We start from the raw sequence: 20,710 nt of genomic DNA, 5'->3' as shown, positions 1-20,710 counted from the left end.
ATTGACAGTCAGATTCTTTACCACTGAGCCACCTGGGAAGTTAATTATTATGTTTCAGATAAAACTGTGGTGATTTTTTCCCCCATGACAATGAGCAACTAAGTCACTAGATCTGTTTTTTTTTTTTTTTTCTTTTCCTTTCAAATGACCCCAGTGTTCAAAGTCAGATCTTTTGAAAAGGACTTAGAGCATCATGAGACGTGATAGGTGCTTGGAGTGCAATTTTAATGCCAACAGACTGGAAAACAAACAGCATAACGCAGACAAGGGATGACTTTGTTCTTTAGCATCTGAGTGAAAAGGAAATCAGATCTTTCTGGGTTGTGCTCCCGCTCACAGGTGGGGAGAAGAAGATGTCAGTTCCCGACTCACCGCATTGTGGGTGGGATTCTGGTTTGGGGGACAAGGCAGCGGGCTACTGCATTGTCTCTCCCAGTAAGAGGTCAATTCACCTCACTTCGTGGGTGTTTTGTTTCAATCAGCCACAAGTGGACGTTAAAAAGGCATGAAGCGTCCCTTAATCCCATGAGCCTGGTATGTGCTGGCTCTTGTCACTGCATTCTCCAACTCTTTTGCCAGTGGAAGTGAGAGATTGACCCCAGGCCTGCCACCAAACCACTGAGCTGTTGGCACTTTAATTGTTTTATACCAGGAGGAAGCCAATTGTGTGGATGTGAATGTCTTATTCATTAGACATTACAGGCTTCACATTTTCAATGAGCTGAGACTCCCAAGTCCACGACGTGTAACCGCAGTGAATCGAAGACAAGCGTGCCGTGATGACGTTTTCTAATTTATTGCAGTTGCTCTTTAAAAGATTTGACAGTGTTTCAGAATTCTAAACAGCACAGTTTGGAGGTCTGTCTGAGGTTGTGTGCTAATCAAAAACAGTAAATCATGTTTGACTTATAAAGGACAGCACAGTAGTAAAACTAACAGTTAGTGCATATTTCCCCCTCTTTGTTTTGAATGTATAGACAAATACAGACACTCAAGTGAATAGACAATTTATCAAGGACCTAAGGCATCTTTCTGGTACCTGAAAATGTCCAAATTATCCCCATCAGCTACGTTTCAAAAATGCAGTTCTTGGGAAGAAACTTCATTTCTGTGTCACCCAGAGTCCAGGCCTCTCTGGATGTTTCTCATGGGCAGAATAAGACCTTTGCACACCAAGTACTACAAATACCAGCGCTTTGTGAGCCTACTGCATTATCTGATTCGACGTCATCCTGAAAAAGACAACTGTTTACCCGTAAGGTTTGCAGAGGCAGCTGAGATCTCACATGTGGGTAGCATACAACGGCCCTTGGGTTGGGGATGGGCATGGCAACTCCCCTGCTAAAAAGCCTCCAAAACCTCCTCCCTGCATACAGAATAAAGCCCCCAATCCTCAGCAGCACATGTAAGACCCTCCATTCCGCCCTGCCCACTTCCCCTGCATCTATTTCCTGACATCCAAATACATGCCTGCCCCGTCGGCCGCTCATCGCATCCCAGAGCGCACTAGGCTATTCGAGACCGACTTCCTTCCTCCTTTCTACATGTTAAACTGTTTTGCAGTTTTTTAAAACTAATTTTGTGTGTTTACTTTTGGCTGTGCTGGATCTTCATTGCTGTGTGCGCTTTTCTCTAGCTGTGGTAAGCAGGGGCTACTCTCCTTTATATATTTATTTATTCTAATTGGAGGATAATTACTTTACAATATTATGATGGTTTTGCCGTACGTCAGCATGAATCGATCCTGGGCATACACGCGTCCCCTCCATCCTGAACCCCTCTCCCGCCTCCCTCCCCAACCCATCCCTTGGGCTGTCAGAGAGCACCCACTTCGGGTGCCCTGTGTCATACATCAAACTCCCACTGGCTGTTTCACACACGGTAATGTGTATGTTTCAGTGCTGTTCGCTCACATCGTCCCACCCTCTCCTTTTCCACTGAGTGCAGAAGTCTGTTCTCCACGTCTGTGTCTCCTTTGCCGCCCTGCCCGTAGGCTCATCAGTACCATCTTTCTGGATTCTCCTGTTGCAGGCCGTTGGCTATAGGGCATGCGGGCGTCACTGGCTGCGGTTCCCCGGGCCCTGGAGCCTGGCTCAGGTCGTGGTGCGCGGGCTTAGTCGTCGTGGCACGTGAAATCTTTCCAGTTCAGGAAGCAAACCCCTGTCTCCTGCACTGGCAGGCGGATTCTTTACCACTGAGCCGCCAGGGAAGCCCTAAACTTTTTTCGTCTTTCAAAGCCCACTTCTTCCTCACTGCCTTGGCGCTTGGAGGATAGCACTTTCACTTTCCACTGACTCAGAGGTGGTTGTCCTGGCAATGGTCTAGGGCAGCAGTGAGGTGCCGGGAATGTTCAACAGCCCTCTCCCCGGAAAGAGCAGAAAAGCCCTGATTGGTCAGTTGTCCGTATCCCATGATGTAAATACACCTCCTTCCATGGCCAATTTTAAGGGTAGCTGTGTTTAACAACAGCTTGCAAAACTCCTAAAAATGTTAACATCAGGCTCTCTCACAAACCGGTTCATGCCAGCTTCAGAACAGCCCTGGGACCTCACTTTAATAGTCTTCGTCACAGCCTCTTCCCCCACTAAATACTGGACTGCCTTAAAAAGAGATGCTCAGTAAGTGTTTCCTGAATTGAAGGAGGCAGGCCAGCCGACAGTTTGGCTCGGCCACTGGTCGGTGAGTGTGGTGTCATTTGCCGCAAAGATTCAGGGGATGTTTGTACTTCTTGTCGCTTGAGAGTGGTGGCCTTGGCTGTCTCCTCCACGGCAGCACCACACAGGCATATGTGAATTTAAACAGACGGGTTTATTGTAAATACAGCTGAGAACTGCGGTGAGGAGCAAGTTGATGGTCTTGAATTCTTGAACACAATGTGATCTTCACACAATGTGAACACAATGTGTGGCTTCAATAAAACACTTACAGAGGAAAGCCTGAAATACAGATTCAGAGAGATAAATGGCAAATCCTTTGAGGGGTTGAGAGGAGAGAAGGCTGTAGGTTCAGTTCCCACCATCTTTTTCAACAGATCTTTTGCCATTCTTGACGTGGAACCTTTGTCTTACTTTTGTGACTCACAATTTGGGATTGGAACATCAGCATATTTTAGTTCAGGCAGTAAAGTGCAAAGCTGGCTGGCTCTGTTTTTGTAATCAACTTGGAAATAACAACATATCAATCCTGTTGCTCCTGTCAGGGTGACCAACTCCCTCTGGTTTACCCCAGATTTAAAATTGGAAGTCCCAAATCCTGGAAACTCCCTCAGTCCTGACAGAGTGGGACATTGGCCATCCCAGCTCCTGTAAAGGCTGTGGTTCCTACGGTGAATGCTCTGGGTCCTCAGACCAGGAATATACCTCCTGCAGCTGGTATGTCAGGAGACACTGAACCAGTGACTAAAAGGATCAGAACTTTTTTGAAAGCCCAGTTTATAAAATCTGTTCTCCTCCTAGGGTTATGGTACTATTTTTTCAGGCACATTCTTTAAGTGAGAAGATACACAGAAATGCTACATGTGCACAAAAAGTTGCTATCCATTTCTCATAATGACATACCTGTCCCAAATCTATTGCATATTCTCAGAACTCAACTTAGGTAGGAGAGAACTACAGCAGCTTGCTATGATGGGATAACTAGTCTCAAAATCCTTTAAAATAGCATATTATGATTTGGGGGACATACATATCAGTTGAGGCTTCCCCAGGTAGCTCAGTAGTAAAGAATCCACCTGCCAATGCAGGAGACACAGGACACATGGGTTTGATCCCTGGGTTGGGAAGATCCCCTGGAGGAGGAAATAGCAACCCACTCCAGTATTCTTGCTTGGAAAATCCCATGGACAGAGGAGCCTGGTGGGCTGTAGTCCATGGGGTCACAAAGAGTTGGACACGACTGAGTGGGCAGACACACACACATATCAGATGACTTTGCATGTGGATAGATTCTGAACTTCCATCAGTCAGCCCTCAGTGGTTTGGTGTTCACTAGCACTGTTCATGGTGAACACAAGAGTTGATGGAGAGCTTAGCTGGGTGTCCAGTGTCTGAATCCCTCACACGACCTTGTTGGACCGTCCTCACTGTCAGCAGACATTTCCTGGTGGAAGCGATGTGTTGTGGTCATGTCCACAGTGTGTTACTTTGTGACAGTATCAGACTGTGCCCCACAAGAATAGACGTTTCTCTTATAATATGACATATGTGTTCCTACCTGTCTTTAGCAAACTGCCACAGTAAAAATTGTGCAGTTTATGAGAAGAAAGAGAGTAAGATGCAAAACACTCAGAAAGCATTCAACATAGTGTTTTAGTATGTTTGAGCTGCTATAACAGAATGCCATAGACACAGTGATTTCTAAACAATAGAAATTTCTTTCTCACAGTTTTTGAGGCTTGGATGTCCAAAGTCTAGGCACCAGCAGATCTAGTGTCTAGTGAGGACCCTCCTCCCTCTCCTTCCTGGGTCCTCAGCTTGACGGAAGGGACAAGAGAGTTCTGTGGGATCTCTTACATTATTTGGTCACTAAGTCGTGTACAACTCTTTGTGACCCCATGGACTGTGGCCCATAGCCCGTAGTATTTCCTGGAGCGGGTTGTCATTTCCTCCTCCAGGGGATCTTCTGAGCCAGGGATCAAACCCACCTCTCTTGCATCTCCTGCTTTGGCAGGCAAATTCTTTACCTCTGAGCAACCAAGATAGCCCAGAATCTCTATATAAGGCCACTAATCCAATTCACATGGACTCCATGCGAAATACCATCACACTGGGGCTTAGGTTTCAACCTGTGAATTTGAGGGGGGATACAGACATTCAGTCTGTAGTACATAGCACTCACAAGAGCTATTAAAAAAAAAAAAAAAAACTACTCAAAACACTAGCATAGTTTACAGGTGAAAGAAGTTTGGTGGAAGGATTGAGGCTGCCAAATTTGGATTGAAAGGGCAAAATGTGCAGAGACCCAGGAGAACTATACAATAAACAATACCATGGGTGGCCAAAGCAAGCCGAGATGGAAACGGACTGTAGACCCTTCCAGCCTGCACGCACCCGTGTTTATGTCTCTTGCACAATGACTGCCCTGACTTAGTGGCTCAAAACTGTAAGACCGGCAGGAACCTGCTTGCATGAACCAACACGACTTCTGGTTTATGCTGACACTGTTCTCCATTTACCAATCAAGTGTGATCTAGAAATACATTTTAGCTTTGCAGACTTATGCTGAATAAGATGATTCATGAGACAGATTCAAATGGTAGGTGATCATATATATTGAATTCAAAAAAAGTCCTTAGCATGAAATTTTCTTGTGCTTCAACATTTTGGACAGTAATAACTAGACAGCTTTGAATTCGAAAGAAAAAAAGTCCACCCAAAATGAAGTCACATCTCCCTTCAGATCTTTTAATTAAAGTCAGACATGAACCCTTGTGTTTCTCTGACTGCTAAATACTTAGAAGTGGTTTTATGAGATTTGTGTGTGTGTGTTTTAAGTTGTAAAAAATGCACACACTGCTGGGTTACATGACTTTGGTTTATTTAAATATAGTTTAGTAGGACTGTAATATATAAGGAAGGTGAAGGGGTCAGAATTCTGTTTAATTAACTTATACCCACTTGGAACCAGTCAATTATAAAGGTATGCTGAGCAAATAAACCTTCACATATGAAATCCTTGAAAAGAATAAGCCCCAGTGGGACTTGTCTGGTGGTCCAGTGTTTGAGACTTCCCTATCCAATGCAGGGAGTGCAGGTTCGATCCCTGGTCAGGGAACTAATATCCCACCTGCCTTGTGTCCAAAACACCAAAACATAAGACAGAAGCAATATTGTAAGAAAATTAAATTTTATAATTATAATATCTTTAATGAATCATTATAAAATTAATATTGTAACAAAATTAAATTAAACAAATTGCAACATTCTAAGCAGAATTAAAGATAAAGACTTTTTAAAAAATCATTCACACCAAAAAAAATCTTAAAAAAAAGAATAAGCCACTTTGGTGAAGGCTTTCTTATTCTTAACTTTGTCATTAAAAGTATTTATATGAGCTATTTCCAAGCTTAGATTACATGTATATATGCATATGTGTGTATATGATTATATATAAGATTTTTATATATTTATGATCATATATGATTGAATATATGTATGAACCTTTGAAAGATTAAAATATGCCTTGGTGACTCTCAAAGACCTCAATACTTCCCCTGCACACTTTTTGCTTTTACTGAGATAGGACGTACTCCCAGGATTGCTGTCCTTTAATCCACATGTGTCTAAAATACGACTGGTGTTTCACATCTACATAAATCTTATTTAATAAGCAGTCACACCATTAAACTAGAGATTCTTTTCAATCTCGGCTAATTACTATCGTATAATGCCTGGTCTTTAATGAGGATTTCAATAAATGTTTGTTGATAATGATGATTATTAAAATGATATGTTAAGTCAGTCTCTCTGTACAAGAAATGCTTTGTTTTGAAATGTTAGACTTAAAGCCTTGCCTAAAAATTTTTAATTAAAATCACCACTTTGGCAAGAAGCTTAAAATGTGCAAAGTCGCTGCAATTAGTGCCTTGTGCATCCATATGGATGTTACCAAACAGCTTTCAACTTAAAGGATTTGGGCTATTTTGAGTGATGGACCTTCTGTTAAGCTTAAAACAAAGCCCAGCTATCTCTACATTCGTTTTAATTAATATTCTCTTGTTAGTCTCAAAGATGCGTTCTCTTCTGGGGAGTACTGTGGGGATTATCACAAATCAGAAATAAGTTACAGAAGTGGGTTTGACTAATTTTCTGCTTCCTTCTGTTTCATGCTATTTCTCCCCACCCCCCACCCCCAAGTAGCTTCAGTGCAATGTCAGAGTCACTGGAAATCACTGATTTCTGATGTTCTCAAAGAAAACCTATATCTCTAGCCAAGTCACAGCATAATTAAACTCACCAAAAAAAAAGAAAAAAAATGAACAAATTAAGCTGTCCCTAGATTTTTGGAAATCTGTGTGAAGTTTAAAACATATCATTTTGAGTCCAACATTTCTATAAAATCTACAGGGTAAAATTTGAGTGTATATGTTGTATAAATACAACTGAGTTCATGTGTCACATATATGTGTATTTGTATATATACATGATATTTTTGCTTCAGAGAGGTTCATAGTTGCCTGGGTGCTTGGGGTTTAGCAACCTTATTTGTGGACTTAATTTTCTATAGTAGCAAACTCTGCTGGAAGATTAATTAGGTACAAAAGATTAATTTGATTGTTTCAGTTTAGTATTTTAAGCAAAATCAAATTCAAAATGGCATAGCCTGGTGAGTTTTTGGTTTGTTTTTCTTTTTTCCCTGGGTATTTTTCATGTGAATCTTATTAATATGGCACTTGGGGAAGAAAAGCTTTCTGGTCTTTTTTTTTTTTTTCCATTAAGTCAGAATAAATTCTGTCAGTGGTTGTGTGTGTTTGTTAAGGCCCTGATTTTTTTAACTATTTTCAAACATTTCCCCTACAACCACTCTCCATATGCCTTCAGAAAGATAATCACTCCAGTGACCGCTGGAGTCCTCTGATTACTGGAAGGCCCAGTTTCGGCCAACTGTGAATGCTGGTTTCAAAAGTAGACAGCTAAACTGATCCCCCCAAATGTTCACCAAATTGTTAAGAATAAGATAAATGTGAAAATGACAAGGGGGCTTCCCTGGTGGCACAGCAGGCAAAGAATCCACCTGCAGGGCAAGAGACCCAGGTTTGATCCCTGGGTCAGGAAGATCCGCTGGAGGAGGAAATGGCAACCCACTCCAGTGTTCTTGCCTGGAGAAGCCCATGGACAGAGGAGCCTGGTGGGCTACAGTCCATGGGGTCAAAGAGTTGGATATGACTGAAGTGACTTCGCACAAAACAGAATTGTAATTTACCAGAACACGTAAAATAATTCATCCAATATGTGAGTGGAAAGGCATAAAATCATTAAGTCCACTCTAGAACACACCGTATTAGGTTCTGTTTCTTCCTTTTTTTTTTTTTCTTTTATTCTAGCATTATGGAAATTCATTCCCTCTAGCCACTAGATTTGGGACAAAGATACTCCATTTTTCCCATATTGCCTGAACTTTTCGTTTTTATTTCCTTTTTATAAGCATGTGATTAATTATATACCTATCTTTAAATTCCTCCTTATATGCTGGTCTTTGGGGTTCTACATTTGAAGTGAAGGAAATAATAGAATTAGTTTTATTCTAGATTAGACATAGATAAAAGATAAAGATGGCCAAGTAGCATGCACTGGTTTTCCTGAAGGGAGGTTAGCTGTTTTATAATTCTGTACTGCATTGCTACCACAAGGCAGCCTCCTGTCAAATTTCTTCCCTTTCTGTTGGGCATCTGTACAAAGAATCCCCTCAAATAGGAATGAGTGAGTTACCCTGCAGCTTCACATGTATCCTAGTGAATATCCCCTTCACAATTTAGGGGATGAAAGGAAAACCTACAGTTGTTTTAATTTGGAGGAAAAATAATCACTTCTATCCAGTGAGGCTTAGAGAGAAGGGCGGTGGGGGGAAAGGGGCAGAGCCTTCCTGTAGAAAAAAGGAATACTTTGTGGAGGGGCAGTGCAGTAGGGTTAAAAAAAATAAAAAATAAAGCAAACACAGAACCTTCGAGTGGGTAGAGGCCAGTGAAAGACCATCTGATGCAGGCACCCTGAGCTGGGCTCCTTGGGCTATGTTGTCCCGCCAGCATGTAAGCTGCGTGTGTGTGTGTGTGTGTGTGTGTGTGTGTGTGTGTGTGTGTGTGTGTACACACAGAGATTTAACAGGGAGCACAGAGGGAGTTAGAAAGAGCCTGGCCCATTTTTAATTTGGGTCTGTTTGCTTGCATTGAGCACTTAAGGGCTTCCACATTCAGTTTGCTCAAAAGAGTGATGAAGCGCTCCTTGCTTATGCCTCAAATCAGAAATGCATGAAGTGCGGCTGCAGAGATAATACATTTTCCCCAAAGGCTTTGGCTGAGCAAATTAGGTGTCAATGGGGTGCCTGCGCAGGCAGTACTCTCTCTAATTAGTCTCTTGAGCCTAGTTGGTGGCGGGTATGAGATGATCTAATCAATTGGTCTGTGTCTGATGGTTCGTGTAAAAACCCTACCAGGCAGACTCTCTCCCACAGGTCACCCACCTGCACAGCGGGGCTGCTCATTTTCATTTTTCATCTCTTCCATCACATGACACTGACAGTTGGTTTTAAGAAAATTGAATCCAAAAAATATCTAGTTCATAGGGCACATGGGTCAGAGCGAAGTTGCATTATGGGTACCAGCGATCCAATTAATTAATATTTATAGCCGAGATGTTCTATGTAGATATTTCTGAATAAGGGTTTTATCAATAAAATGCAATTTCCACTTTAAAACATTCGTTTCTAGAGAAAGAACGTTGTGAAAACAGAAAGCAGGATACCAATGGCATCCGTTAATCTTGTGGTATCTAGACCTCGGAGTTGATGTGCATATAGCTGAGCCTATAATTGATATTCAGTTTCATTTTTATAGTGTGTGCAATGCATGTTAATAATCTCTCGTGTAAATGTAAGGGCAGGATCTTGCTTTTATACCTTGCTTCCCTATGAACGTGGTGTGCTACCTCTCCTTCGTCTCTATCCCTCCCTGTCAAATGCATGATTACATTTAGACTTTAAGGAATTTGTCTACCTTACATGCAGTCCTTGAAAACTGAAATGGATGCTGCTGCTGCCCAAGGATGAAGAATGGCCATCCCGTGCTGCTGGTGACCAGCATCATGCAGCAAAGCAGGCACAATTTGGGCTCAGCTTCTCACAGAGTCTAACTCTCATGGGCACCTCCCTTCTTTTCATGTTATTGGCTCCTTCCATTGGATGTCTGAGCCTCAACCTAAGTAATAGACTTTTCATCATCACTGTTTTCACCACTTGCTACCCAATTATGATTATATGTTTATCCTTTATTCCCCAACTCTGCTTATGCCCTGGGTTAGGTCCATAGGATTCTCCTAGAGGTTCCTGCCAAAGAATCAGGGCAAAGGCAAGGACACACAGTCAATGTGTGTCTTAAACCAGTCCAGTAGGACAGTTACATGGTATGGACAACGGTGACAGTTTATGGTTACATGAAATTAAATGTGCATGCATACTAGGTCGCTTCAGTCATGTCCGACTCTTTAGAAACCCCATGGATTGTAGTCCACCAGGCTCCTCCGTCCATGGGATTTCCCAGGCAAGAATACTGGAGTGGGTTACCATGCCCTCCTCCAGGGGATTTTCCTGACCCAGGGATCGAACTCACATCTCTTACATATCCTGCATTGGTAGGTGGATTCTTTACCACTCCAACCACCTGGAAGCCCGAAGTCAAATATACTGAAAATCAAATCATTTCTTTCTTTCAAATAGAATGTCATGGAGTTAAAAAAAAAAACAAACTGTCCAGCCTCTAGGCAGCTGTTCACTGGACCCGCGTTCTCAGCCTGCAGTGTGTCTGGAGACGGCCCGCTCTGTCCCCAGCCCTTCCGTACTTTCAGAAACAGCAGAGGCTCAGCACGTGCCCTCCGTCACCATGCCGGGGGGTTAACGTCCGAGAACATACTCCACCCCAGGTTCTCCGAGGCTGCCTCTCTCCTTCCTGGTCCAACCACAGCTGTTCACCGAGGGCCTGAGCTGGATCTGGGCTATGCTCTAGGGGCATGGTGGCCAGCGAAACCAAGCCTACTCAGGAACACAGTGACGCCACCTGCTACCCTAGGCGCTCCCCCCCCAGCAAATGCCCCCGCACATCAGGAGCACTGCCTGAAGCCTCTAGTTGGGAAGGCCAGCTTGGGGGCCTGGTCTGCATCCTGCCGATCAAAGTGGTGGAGTGGAGGAGAGCCACGCAATGACTGCTTCCCCTGGGTGTGGCTGTCGGAACCCTGTCTTGGCAAGCATTTGTCAGGACAAACCCCGACTCCTGTTTGGCCGGGGTGGGCAGGCCTCCTGGAAGAACTGGCATCTCTTAGAAGAAAACAATAGGGGTGAATCTTCATGACCTTAGATTTGACAGTGGATTTTTAGATATGACATGGACTTCCCAGGTGGCTCAGATGGTAAAGAATCTGCCTACAGTGCAGGAGACCTGGGTCTCCTTCAGTCCCTGGGTCAGGAAGATCCCCTGGAGAAGGCAATGGCAACCCACTCTAGTGTTCTTGCCTGGATAGAAGTCCATGAATAGAAGAGCCTGGCAGGCTACAGTCCATGCGGTCACAAAGAGTTTGACACAACTGAGTCACTAACACACTAAAAAAACCACAAGCAACAAAAGAAAAAATAAATGGATAAGGTGGACATCATCAAAATTAAAATGTTTGTACATCAAAGGACACTATCAATACAATGAAAAGGCATCCCACAGAATGAGAGTATATATTTGCAAATCAAGAGATTACTATCCAAAATATATATTTTTTAAAAGTCCTACAGCTAAACAACAAACAACCCAATTTAAAAATGGGTGAAGGACTTGAATAGATATTTCTTCAAGTGAAATATACAGATGGTCAACAAGCACATGAAAAGGTGTTAAACATCACCAATCATAAGGGGAATGCAAATCAAAATCACAATGAGATACCAGTTCACATCCACTAGTTTGTCTATAATTAAGAAAAAGCAAACACACACAAAAAAAACAGAAAATACCAAATGTTAGCAAGAGTGTGGAGAAATTAGAACTTTTGTATATTTCTGGTGGGATTATAAAATGTTGCAGCCACTGTGAAAAATGATTTTCCAGTTCCTCAAAGAGCTAAACAGAATTACTGTGTGGCCCAGCAATTCCACTTCTAATTGTTACCCAAAAGAATTGAAAACAGGTAGTCAAACAAATATTTGTACATGCATGTTCATAGCAGCACTATGCACGATAGCCAAAAGGTGAAAGTAACCCAAATATACATCAATTCATGAATCGATAAACATAATGTCTTATATTCATATAATGGAATATTATTCGGCCATAAAAAAGAATGAAGTACTGGCACAAGCTACAACATGGGTGAACTTTAGAAACATTATGTTATGTGAAAGAAACCAGACACTGCATATTGTATGATTCCATTCACATGAAATTTCCAGAGTAGGTAAATACATAGAGACAGAAAGTAGATTCATTGCTGCCAGAGGCTGGGGCAAGGGAAGAATGCGAGTAAAGGATACGAGAAATATAAATAAAGAATGTAAGATATCCCTTGGGGATGACAGAATGTTTGGAATTAAACAGAGGTGATGGTTGCACGCTGTGAATGCACTGCTGCTGCTGCTTTCTGCTGCTGAGTCGCTTCAGTCGTGTCCAACTCTGTGTGACCCCATAGACGGCAGCCCACCAGGCTCCGCCGCCCCTGGGATTCTCCAGGCAAGAACACTCGAGTGGGTTGCCATCGCCTTCTCCGTGTGAATGCACTAATGCCAGTTATTTATATGCTTTGCATGCACACTCAGTCGCTCAGTCGTGTCCGACTCTTTGCAACCCCATGGACTGTAGCCCACCAGGCTCCTCCATCCACGGGATTTTCCAGGCAAGAATACTGGAGTGGGTTGCCATGGCCTTCTCCAAGGGATCTTCCCAACTCAGGGACTGTATACTTTAAGATGGTTAATTTTGTGTTATATGAATTTCATGTCAGTTTTTAAAACAAGGTGGGAAGTTAACCTTTTAAAAATCCTCATAGTAGGTGGGGGGAGGGGGATGAGTAGAGGGCGGAAAGGATGCTATTCTAATGGTTCCTCACTGTCAGATGGGAGCTTTCTGCTTCCCTGGTCAAGGTCGTGCCACTCAGGATGACATGCTTGGGAGCACAGCCTCCAAGGCCAGCGGTAGGGCAACTGCGCTCTGAGGTCTTGACGGGGGCCATGGGGTCCTGTCTGCCCAGGAGGATGACCGTGTGGCACTGTGGAAGGGGCCAGGTGACCTCCAGCTTCTCAACTGAGATAATGAGTTGGTCCTGGGCCTCCATGGAGCTGGTGGATCGAATCTCTCGGCTGTGTGCCTTGACCTTGGCAGCATTTCTTTTCACCCTTCCTAGCAAGACATTCTTTTCCTATCCTAGAAACTCAATGAAAATGCTGAAGGGCCAAAAAGAAACAGAGAGAGAAGCAGAGTGAACATTCCTGCTTTCCTCGATGGTTCACATTCCATTCGGAAGCAGTTACCGAATTTAAGCAGGCATCACTGGAAACCCACAGTTGTATGCAGGATCGGGGGAGGAGCCTGGCAATTCAGGTCATGCTGGCCAATTTTCATTCTGCTGAAACTAGGTCTGATAGTCGGAAACGTGGACTTATATGCAACTGGATTTAAAAAAAAAAAAGAATGTGATCCGTTTTTCTATTTCTTGTCCAAAAAATGAATGTGATCTGTCCTATTAATGATCTGTATGATGCCACAGGCACTTAATTAAGACCAGTATTAGTGCTAATGACTTGGGGAAGGAGATTTGCTGAATTTCTTTTTCTCCAAATAATCCAAGAGGAGGTTAGACCATTTAAATTCATGGAGGTGAATTATTTTAATGGAAGAAAATACAGTCAGAACATTTGTTTATCGTATTATAAGCACTGTCTTGGCTAAAGAGAATGCTCGAGGTAGCCGTGGGAAAAAAAATGGACAGGCTTGCTTTGGCCTGACCACTTTTGATGTCTTATGTAATTTTGAAAAAGAATGATATAAGATTTGTTTGTTTTGTTTTTTAACATATAACAGTTTTCTCTTTTCCTCCTTTCAGGATTAAGTTGTCATCGTTCTGGGGAGGAAAAAAAAAATTAATGAAGTGGCCAATAATATGAAGGGAATCATGGATCAGTTTCCTTTCACTCCCTGGGGTGGATTTCACTTAGAAGAAAATTGAAGCTGGCAAGACCCCGTTTTCTCTGCAATTTATTTAAAACCTTGCACGCATTTGGATACCTTGTGATTTCCAAGAACTATGTGAAGATTAAGTTTTGCTTACTGATACATGGCATGTATTCTTTTCAGTCTTTTGTGTTTGATTTTGTTTGATTTCCCTCTGCACCGCAGCGTCTCTGTAAAGGTTTTTATGCTTTCACCAGCCATGTCTTAAATACATTAAGACAACACACTCGGTGTTCACACTTCTTCAGTAATGTCTGTACTTGAAAGCCACATAGTGGCATAAAACAATGTGTGTTTTCTTTGAGAGCAGTGCGCATTTTGCAGCCACCAGGAAGGAAAATTGTAGCTGAAGCAAACCCATGTTCTCTGACTGACTTGACAACTTGGTCTCTGGCGGTGGAGCCCCACTTGTCTCTTCCCTTTTGAGAACGTTTGCAAATGTGCTTTTTTTTTTTTCTCGGAAATAACTGCACATTTATATAGGATATCGGAATCTGCTTAGCATTTTCAAGCCACATAGCATGACTGTTCTCCGAGCAGGCTGGAAGTGAAGAAACAAATATGAAACATTAAGAACAAAGACAGGGATAAGTTGCTTCCTTTTGAACCTCTGGAAATGGAGGTTAACTTTTTACGTGTTTTCTGGGTCTTGTCAACATCTTATTTTTTCCATCCACTTTCTTATGCTTTGTATTTTCTAAATGGTGAAGAGTGAAGAACAGAACGTTTGAATCGTGGGTGCAAAAGAATTATATCTTCTGGATGAGCCCCAAGTACTGTCTTTACTAGTCAACATTGAAAAAGCAGATTCCCAAGTTATCCAGAGTGTGAAATTTGCTCATTTACACCAAAGCACCTTTGAACCACATTTTTTTTTTTTAAACATTCCAAGCTGATTGGAAGGCATCATTGGGTACCCTAACTGTAAACAGTCTCCGGGAATAACTGTACGGATGCAGATGTTAGAAACAAGGCAGGAGTCTTGCTTTAAAGATGGAAAAGGGGGGGAAAAAAGAAAGGCCCAGCTTCCCTTGTTTAAGAAGTTGAGAAACCTTGGAGAATGAAGGCAAATCTGTGACATGGAGTGAGATGTGGATTGCGCATGCGGACTTTGATCCGGGGGAGAGCTGCCCGGCACAGGTCTGTTCCTGGTGGGGCAGCCCTCACTGCAAATGCCAAACAGCACTAAGGCTAATGGGGAAGTTGGGAAGCTTCACCTAGATCATGAAACCCAGCTCCCCAGGACACCAGTTCCTCTGGAAATCCTGGCGTGTACCTCGCTTTCCATTTCCTGTTAGAGAGGAGAGTTGCACTTTCTAGGATCAAGAATAGGAATTACCAGCCAGCTTGACAAAGACTTTTCCCTGAGCGTCAGGTGAGGGAAAAGCTTTTCTGTAGTCAAACCCAGTACACTTAGGAAATCAGACCCAGAATTTCTTAACATGAAAACGGCACTTTCCCTGGAATGGGATGTGAGTGTAGATGTTAAGGTCACAATCGATCTTGTCCCCAAAGCAGCATTCATTGTAAGCTTCCAAGTGCTAAGCCATTTACTGGTTGATTTTAAAGAGAGGAAAAGTTATCCAGGGCCAGAGTGTTTACTGTTTGCCGCCTAGAACTCCTTCCCATTCTTCTTTCACACATTCCAACTCTTTGGAAGTCTGCAGAGGGATTTTTACTTCACGTGTGTTTACATTAGGATTTGTAAGTATGGAAAGAAAACTTGACCTGCAGTCAGAAAACAAGCCTTTCCTGTGATTTGTCTGAATTATTCATTTTAGGGGAGAGTCACAGCTTTTGTACTTAATGAAGTTTAAACGAAGGGCAACCAGTGATGAAGTCTTGCTACATAATAAGCTCTCTAACTTGAAAAGTTGAAGATATTTAATGTTTAAAGACTTCAGTTAGAAATGTGAAGTTATTCACAGATCTATGACCCTATTACTGGCAGTTTCTCTTGCAAAGTGAAATGTGATACTTCTCAGTAGAAGGAATATTTTTTATTACAGTGACGTGTTTCAGAAGGGTCTCACTTAGGAGATTTCTGGTTCCCTTTGCTTGCCGTCGGTACAAGACATCCAGAGTCTCCTTCTCTTTCCTCTCCCACTTGCAACTAACTTTTCCTTTTTTCCCCCTCCTCTCACTGAGGACAGCCATGAAAATCACTCCAGACTGTGTTCATGAGCAGATTTATTATTCTGTTGAGAAAGCACTGGAATGTTTTGTGAGATATTTTTATATGAAGGTTCACACAGTTCAAACAGCTGGAATAGTTAGAACATGTTAGCATGGTAGCTACATCCGCATGACATGACTGCACACGGTGCTCCGAAAGGAAACCTGGGACTTCGTTTCCATTGTCTTGAAGGAAGAGTTTGGTTGACTTAAAAATACAAGATGCACAGGACATGAAAAAAAAAAATGTTTGCAGTACTCAGAAAATAAAAATGAACAGGGGTATCAGGTGGGAATGGCTGTCCATCCAGTGACACAAGGATGAGAAGCTATCTCTACCTCCCAAGAGTGACAAGAAGAGACCCCAGGGGACCCTCCAAGCTTGCAGACGAAGCACGGTCTCTGGGTGTCCTTTCCTCAGTGTGTACGTGATAGCCAGTGTAATCAATACCTTAGTAATGAGTCTACACAAGATAATAATCTGTGAATATTACTGGTTTTGTAATCTTTGTTATATAAGAGGATGTTTAGGCTGTACATACTGGGGTAGATTATTGCCTGCCCCTTATACATAGGAATATGCTGCATAATTGCATAGAACTTCCATCTCCCTTACCAGCTTGTAGGCAGAGGAAACCATATATGCTACTGCCTTGCAATTTTCTCAGACACCAAAAACCAAACCAAACAAAATCAAATCAAATAAGCAATTTCCTCATTCCCTTCCTATAGCAGCATATTTTAGAGACACATACAAAATCTAAATTCTCTAGTTGGGAGTGGATTTTTTAAATTTTTCTTTTACCTTTTTTTTTTATATGATACACTGAAATGTGTACTTTCTAACAGGCAGTTGGTACCTAAGAAATGAGCTAGCATCATTCAGAAAACTATTATCCTTCAAAATGACACATAGTAAAGGAGAATGGAATAATACATGTTGCATATTTGTTACCAATTGTAATTTGTCTGTATTATGAAAGACGTAATGGTTTGTCAGCTGTCACTGTTGTTTTCTTGTAACATGATATGGAATAAAGTATAGCAGAATCTCTGTACATTTTCTTGGTTCATCTTCTTGGTGAGTATCAAATAACACCTTATATTCCATCAAAGAAAAATTATCTTAAAAACTCTTAGACACAACCATGCTTAAAGAGTGTAGGGACATCCCTGACAGTCAGTGGTTAAGGCTCCCAGCTTCCAGTACAAGGGGCCCAGGTTCAGTCCCTCACTGGTGACCTAAGATCCCACAAGCCACACAATGTGCCCCCCCCCAAAAAAAAGAGGGGGGGAAAAAAGAAGAAAAAAAATAGTGCAAATAAGAGACCAAGTACACGGTGCTTTTGGATGTGCAGAGGGGTGAGTTCGCTGGGATATTCCAGGTGTCTGTTAAACATTCCCTTTCCTTGGTTTGCTCAAACTCATGGCCACTGAACTGGTGACGCCATCTCACCCTTGGTTGATCCCTTCTCCTCCTGCCCTCAGTCTTTCCTAGCATCAAGGTCTTTTCCAACAAGTTGGCTGTTCACATCAGGTGGCCAAGGTATTGGGGCTTCAGCTTCAGCATCCATCCTTCCAATGAATATTCAGGGTTGATTTCCTTTAGGATTGACAAAGGCAAAGGAGAAAGGTGAATAGGTTACCCTCCAATGAATATGAATCAAAGCCTGGACGTGCTGACATTCTGTTGGAGGCATTACTGTTTTTGGAGCTGAGCACGCGTCTCTGAACCCTGCCGAGCGGGCGCCCGCACCTGACCCAGCCCTGCTGGGCGCTGCACTGGGATGGACCGTGCCACCTGGGGAGGCCGGTCTCATTTCTATCACCACCTCTTCTTTCTTGTTGGATCTTCATAACCCCAAACAAATCCCCATGAATTGATAATAAAGTTCACACCAGATAGAGTCATCAACTTCTAGATATGAAGTTGGGCGATTTTTAAATGTTTCTCCTTGAAGAGAAAATATCAAAATTCATATCTCATGTTAAGAGGAGCTGGACCCCTGGCTTTCTCCCCCAAGCAGACCCTCACCCACCAGCAACAGGTACTTCAGGGGTCCATTCCCTTGCTCCTTTTCCGATGTTACGATTTATAAGCCCCCACAAGCTGACGCTGTCACAGAACCAAATTTAAGTGTTCCCAGTTGATGTGAATTGCATGCTGCAAGAGCTCATGAGAGCGCTGCATCTCCAGCCTCAACTGTCCCTGCTGTTTCCCTGAAGCATCTAGTCATCTATGTCAAAGGCACCTACGTTTCCACACAGCTCCAGCCTCCCCAGTGGGTTCTGAGTCAGGGACGTGTAGAGCTGCAGTACCCAGCCTTTTGGGCACCAGGGACTGGTCTCACGGTTGACAATTTTTTTCCATGGCCGGGGCAGTGGGGTTGGGGGCCGGGGAGGGAAACAGGGTGGTTCATTCAGGTGGTAATGCCAGTGATGGGGAGCAATGGGGAGGGGCAGATGAAGCTTTGATCAGCTCACCGACCACTCACCCGCTGTGGTGGGGTTCCGGACGGTCACGGGCTTGTTTGCTCAGAGGGTTGGGGACCCCTGGCGTAGAGGCAGACTTCATGGGAGCCAAGGTGGAGATAATAGACACATTTCTTAGTTAAATGGGAGCCACGAGTGACCTTGGAAACTGATTAGGGTCGGAACAATCACATGTTCCTTGCGGCAGTTTCAAGCTAGTCAAACCACTATCAGCCCACGTTGGTGACTGACAGGAGAGCTGATAGATGCCCGTCGCTGACGTCATTCCCAGTAGCCTGGGGGCGGGGCGGGGAGGGGCGGGGCTCCGCTGCGTACCCGGGGTGACGTCATCCCACAAGCAGGTGGAGAGCTGGGATCTACAGGAGGCCTAAGAAATAGCTTTGAGAAATACTTCTAACTTTGGAAGCGGTCGAGGCGACGATCATCTTTCAGCCCCATACTCGCCCAGTGTCTCCCCGTGCTTTTCCAGCAGGTGCGGGCCAGGGGGCGGTCCCAGCTCGGCCAGGTGGGGGCATGTGATGCAGGCTCCTGGAGGCAAGCGATGCGAGTCGGGGGGCAGCCCTCCGCCACTTGCTGTCGGTCCCCAGAGGAAAGAGAAACCAGAGGGGAAGGTGTTGGAGCAAGCCGGTCCCACTTAGGTTAACGCGTCCCTGTCGCTGAAGAATGGCGGGCATTGTGAAAGCTCCGCCACGAGGCCCCGCCGTGATCCGGTAGCCTGCTGCTACCAGTGGGTGGTGGCGTTATGGGCATTAGCTCTGAGGAGCTTATACAGCAGAGGGGGCTGGGATAAAGGACACAAATCAGGAGAAAACTGACAAGATTTTAAAAAAAATCCCAGGCTTCCTATTTACCGTTCAATCCCCGGCGCTCTCCGCGTGCTATATTGTCTGCGTTGAGTCATGCTGAGCCGAAGCCAGGCTCAATAATAGCGCAGAGCAGGCCTGCAGCCCCCGAGCCAGCCTCCGCTGACGGTGCTGAGTGTGCCGGTGGAGAATGGAATTCTGATAGAGTTGTCTCTTTTCTCCTTCCCTGCGAGACCACCAGTAATTACAGCGGGCACGCGGCAAAGACGGGGTAAGGCTTCCCTGTTGGAGTGAATCCTGAGAAGGGACCCGGCCGGGGTACCTACTGTAGCAGGTCAAGGTATGCCTGCCCGAGTGATGCGGGCGATGCTGGGGACATGTGTTTGAAGCAGCGGTTCAAGGATTGAGGTTCAAATGCAGCTTAGTTTGAGGGCTTCCCAGGTGGCACTAGTGGTAAAGAACCCGCCTGCCAATGCAAGAGATGTAAGAAACATGAGTTCCATCCCTGGGTGGGTAAGATCCCCTGGAGGTGGATCTGACAACCCATTCCAGTATTCTTGCCTGGAGAACTGACAGTGAAGCCTGGCAGGCTACCATCCATAGGGTTGCAAGGAGTCAGACACAAGTGAAGCCACTTAGCTTGCTCACACACAGCTTAGCTTATACATCCTACTACCGTGTGAAACAATGACTCTTCTCTCCCTCCATCTCCGGCCAGATGGAGTAACAGGGTAGCTTGCAAAGCCTTGGGGCAAGCAAGAACAAGTTCTTAATCTGCAGAATATTTGGGAAATTCAGACCCTTAGGTATCCAGTCCCCTCAGCCCAGTGGCTCGCAGCTCTGCTCTCATTAGAATCGTGGAAAGGTTTGGAAAGCACCCATACCCCAGACCAATTCATTCTAGAAATATGGAGGGTGGGTTCCTGGCACTGGTATGTTTGGGTGTTCAACAGGTATTTCTGTTATGCACCCCACGTGAGAACTGCAAGACTCTTCCCTTCCTCCTGTCTGCTCCTCCAGGAAGCAAGCAGACAGACTTTCTCTAAGAGCCAGACAGTAAATGTATTCCACTTTCTGAGCTGCACAGTCTCTGTCGGCTCACTATACTGTTGACTCACTGTTCTGTTAGAGTGAAAGCAGCCATGCCCGATACATAAATGAGTGAGCATGGCTGTGTTCCCATAAAACAATTTATGGGGCACTGAAGTTTGAATTTCATGTAATTTTCATATATATATGTCACAAAATATTTTGCTTTTGATTTTTAAAAGCTATTTTAAAAGTAAAGCCCATTGGTAGCTCACAGCCTGTATAAAAACATGCAGTG

The 20,710-nt window shown here is 43.9% G+C and overlaps 1 protein-coding gene across 5 annotated transcripts in view; it reads left to right on the top strand.

The window, feature by feature from the left end:
• The window catches only part of CDK14 (cyclin dependent kinase 14), a 642,874-nt gene extending 625,729 nt beyond the window's left edge, over nucleotides 1–17,145 (top strand). For all 5 annotated transcript variants that reach the window (XM_020914848.2, XM_020914849.2, XM_070471844.1 and 2 more), the window contains one exon: nucleotides 13,785–17,145. The gene's annotated coding sequence lies outside the window, so the exon portion shown is untranslated. The remainder of the gene's footprint in view (nucleotides 1–13,784) is intronic.
• The last annotated feature ends 3,565 nt before the right edge of the window (nucleotides 17,146–20,710 follow it).

This window comes from Odocoileus virginianus, chromosome 1 (assembly GCF_023699985.2).
Source record: "Odocoileus virginianus isolate 20LAN1187 ecotype Illinois chromosome 1, Ovbor_1.2, whole genome shotgun sequence".
Taxonomy (NCBI): Eukaryota; Metazoa; Chordata; class Mammalia; order Artiodactyla; family Cervidae; genus Odocoileus; species Odocoileus virginianus.
Note: the sequence above shows the minus strand (reverse complement) of the source record. Positions and strands in the feature narration are given on the sequence as shown.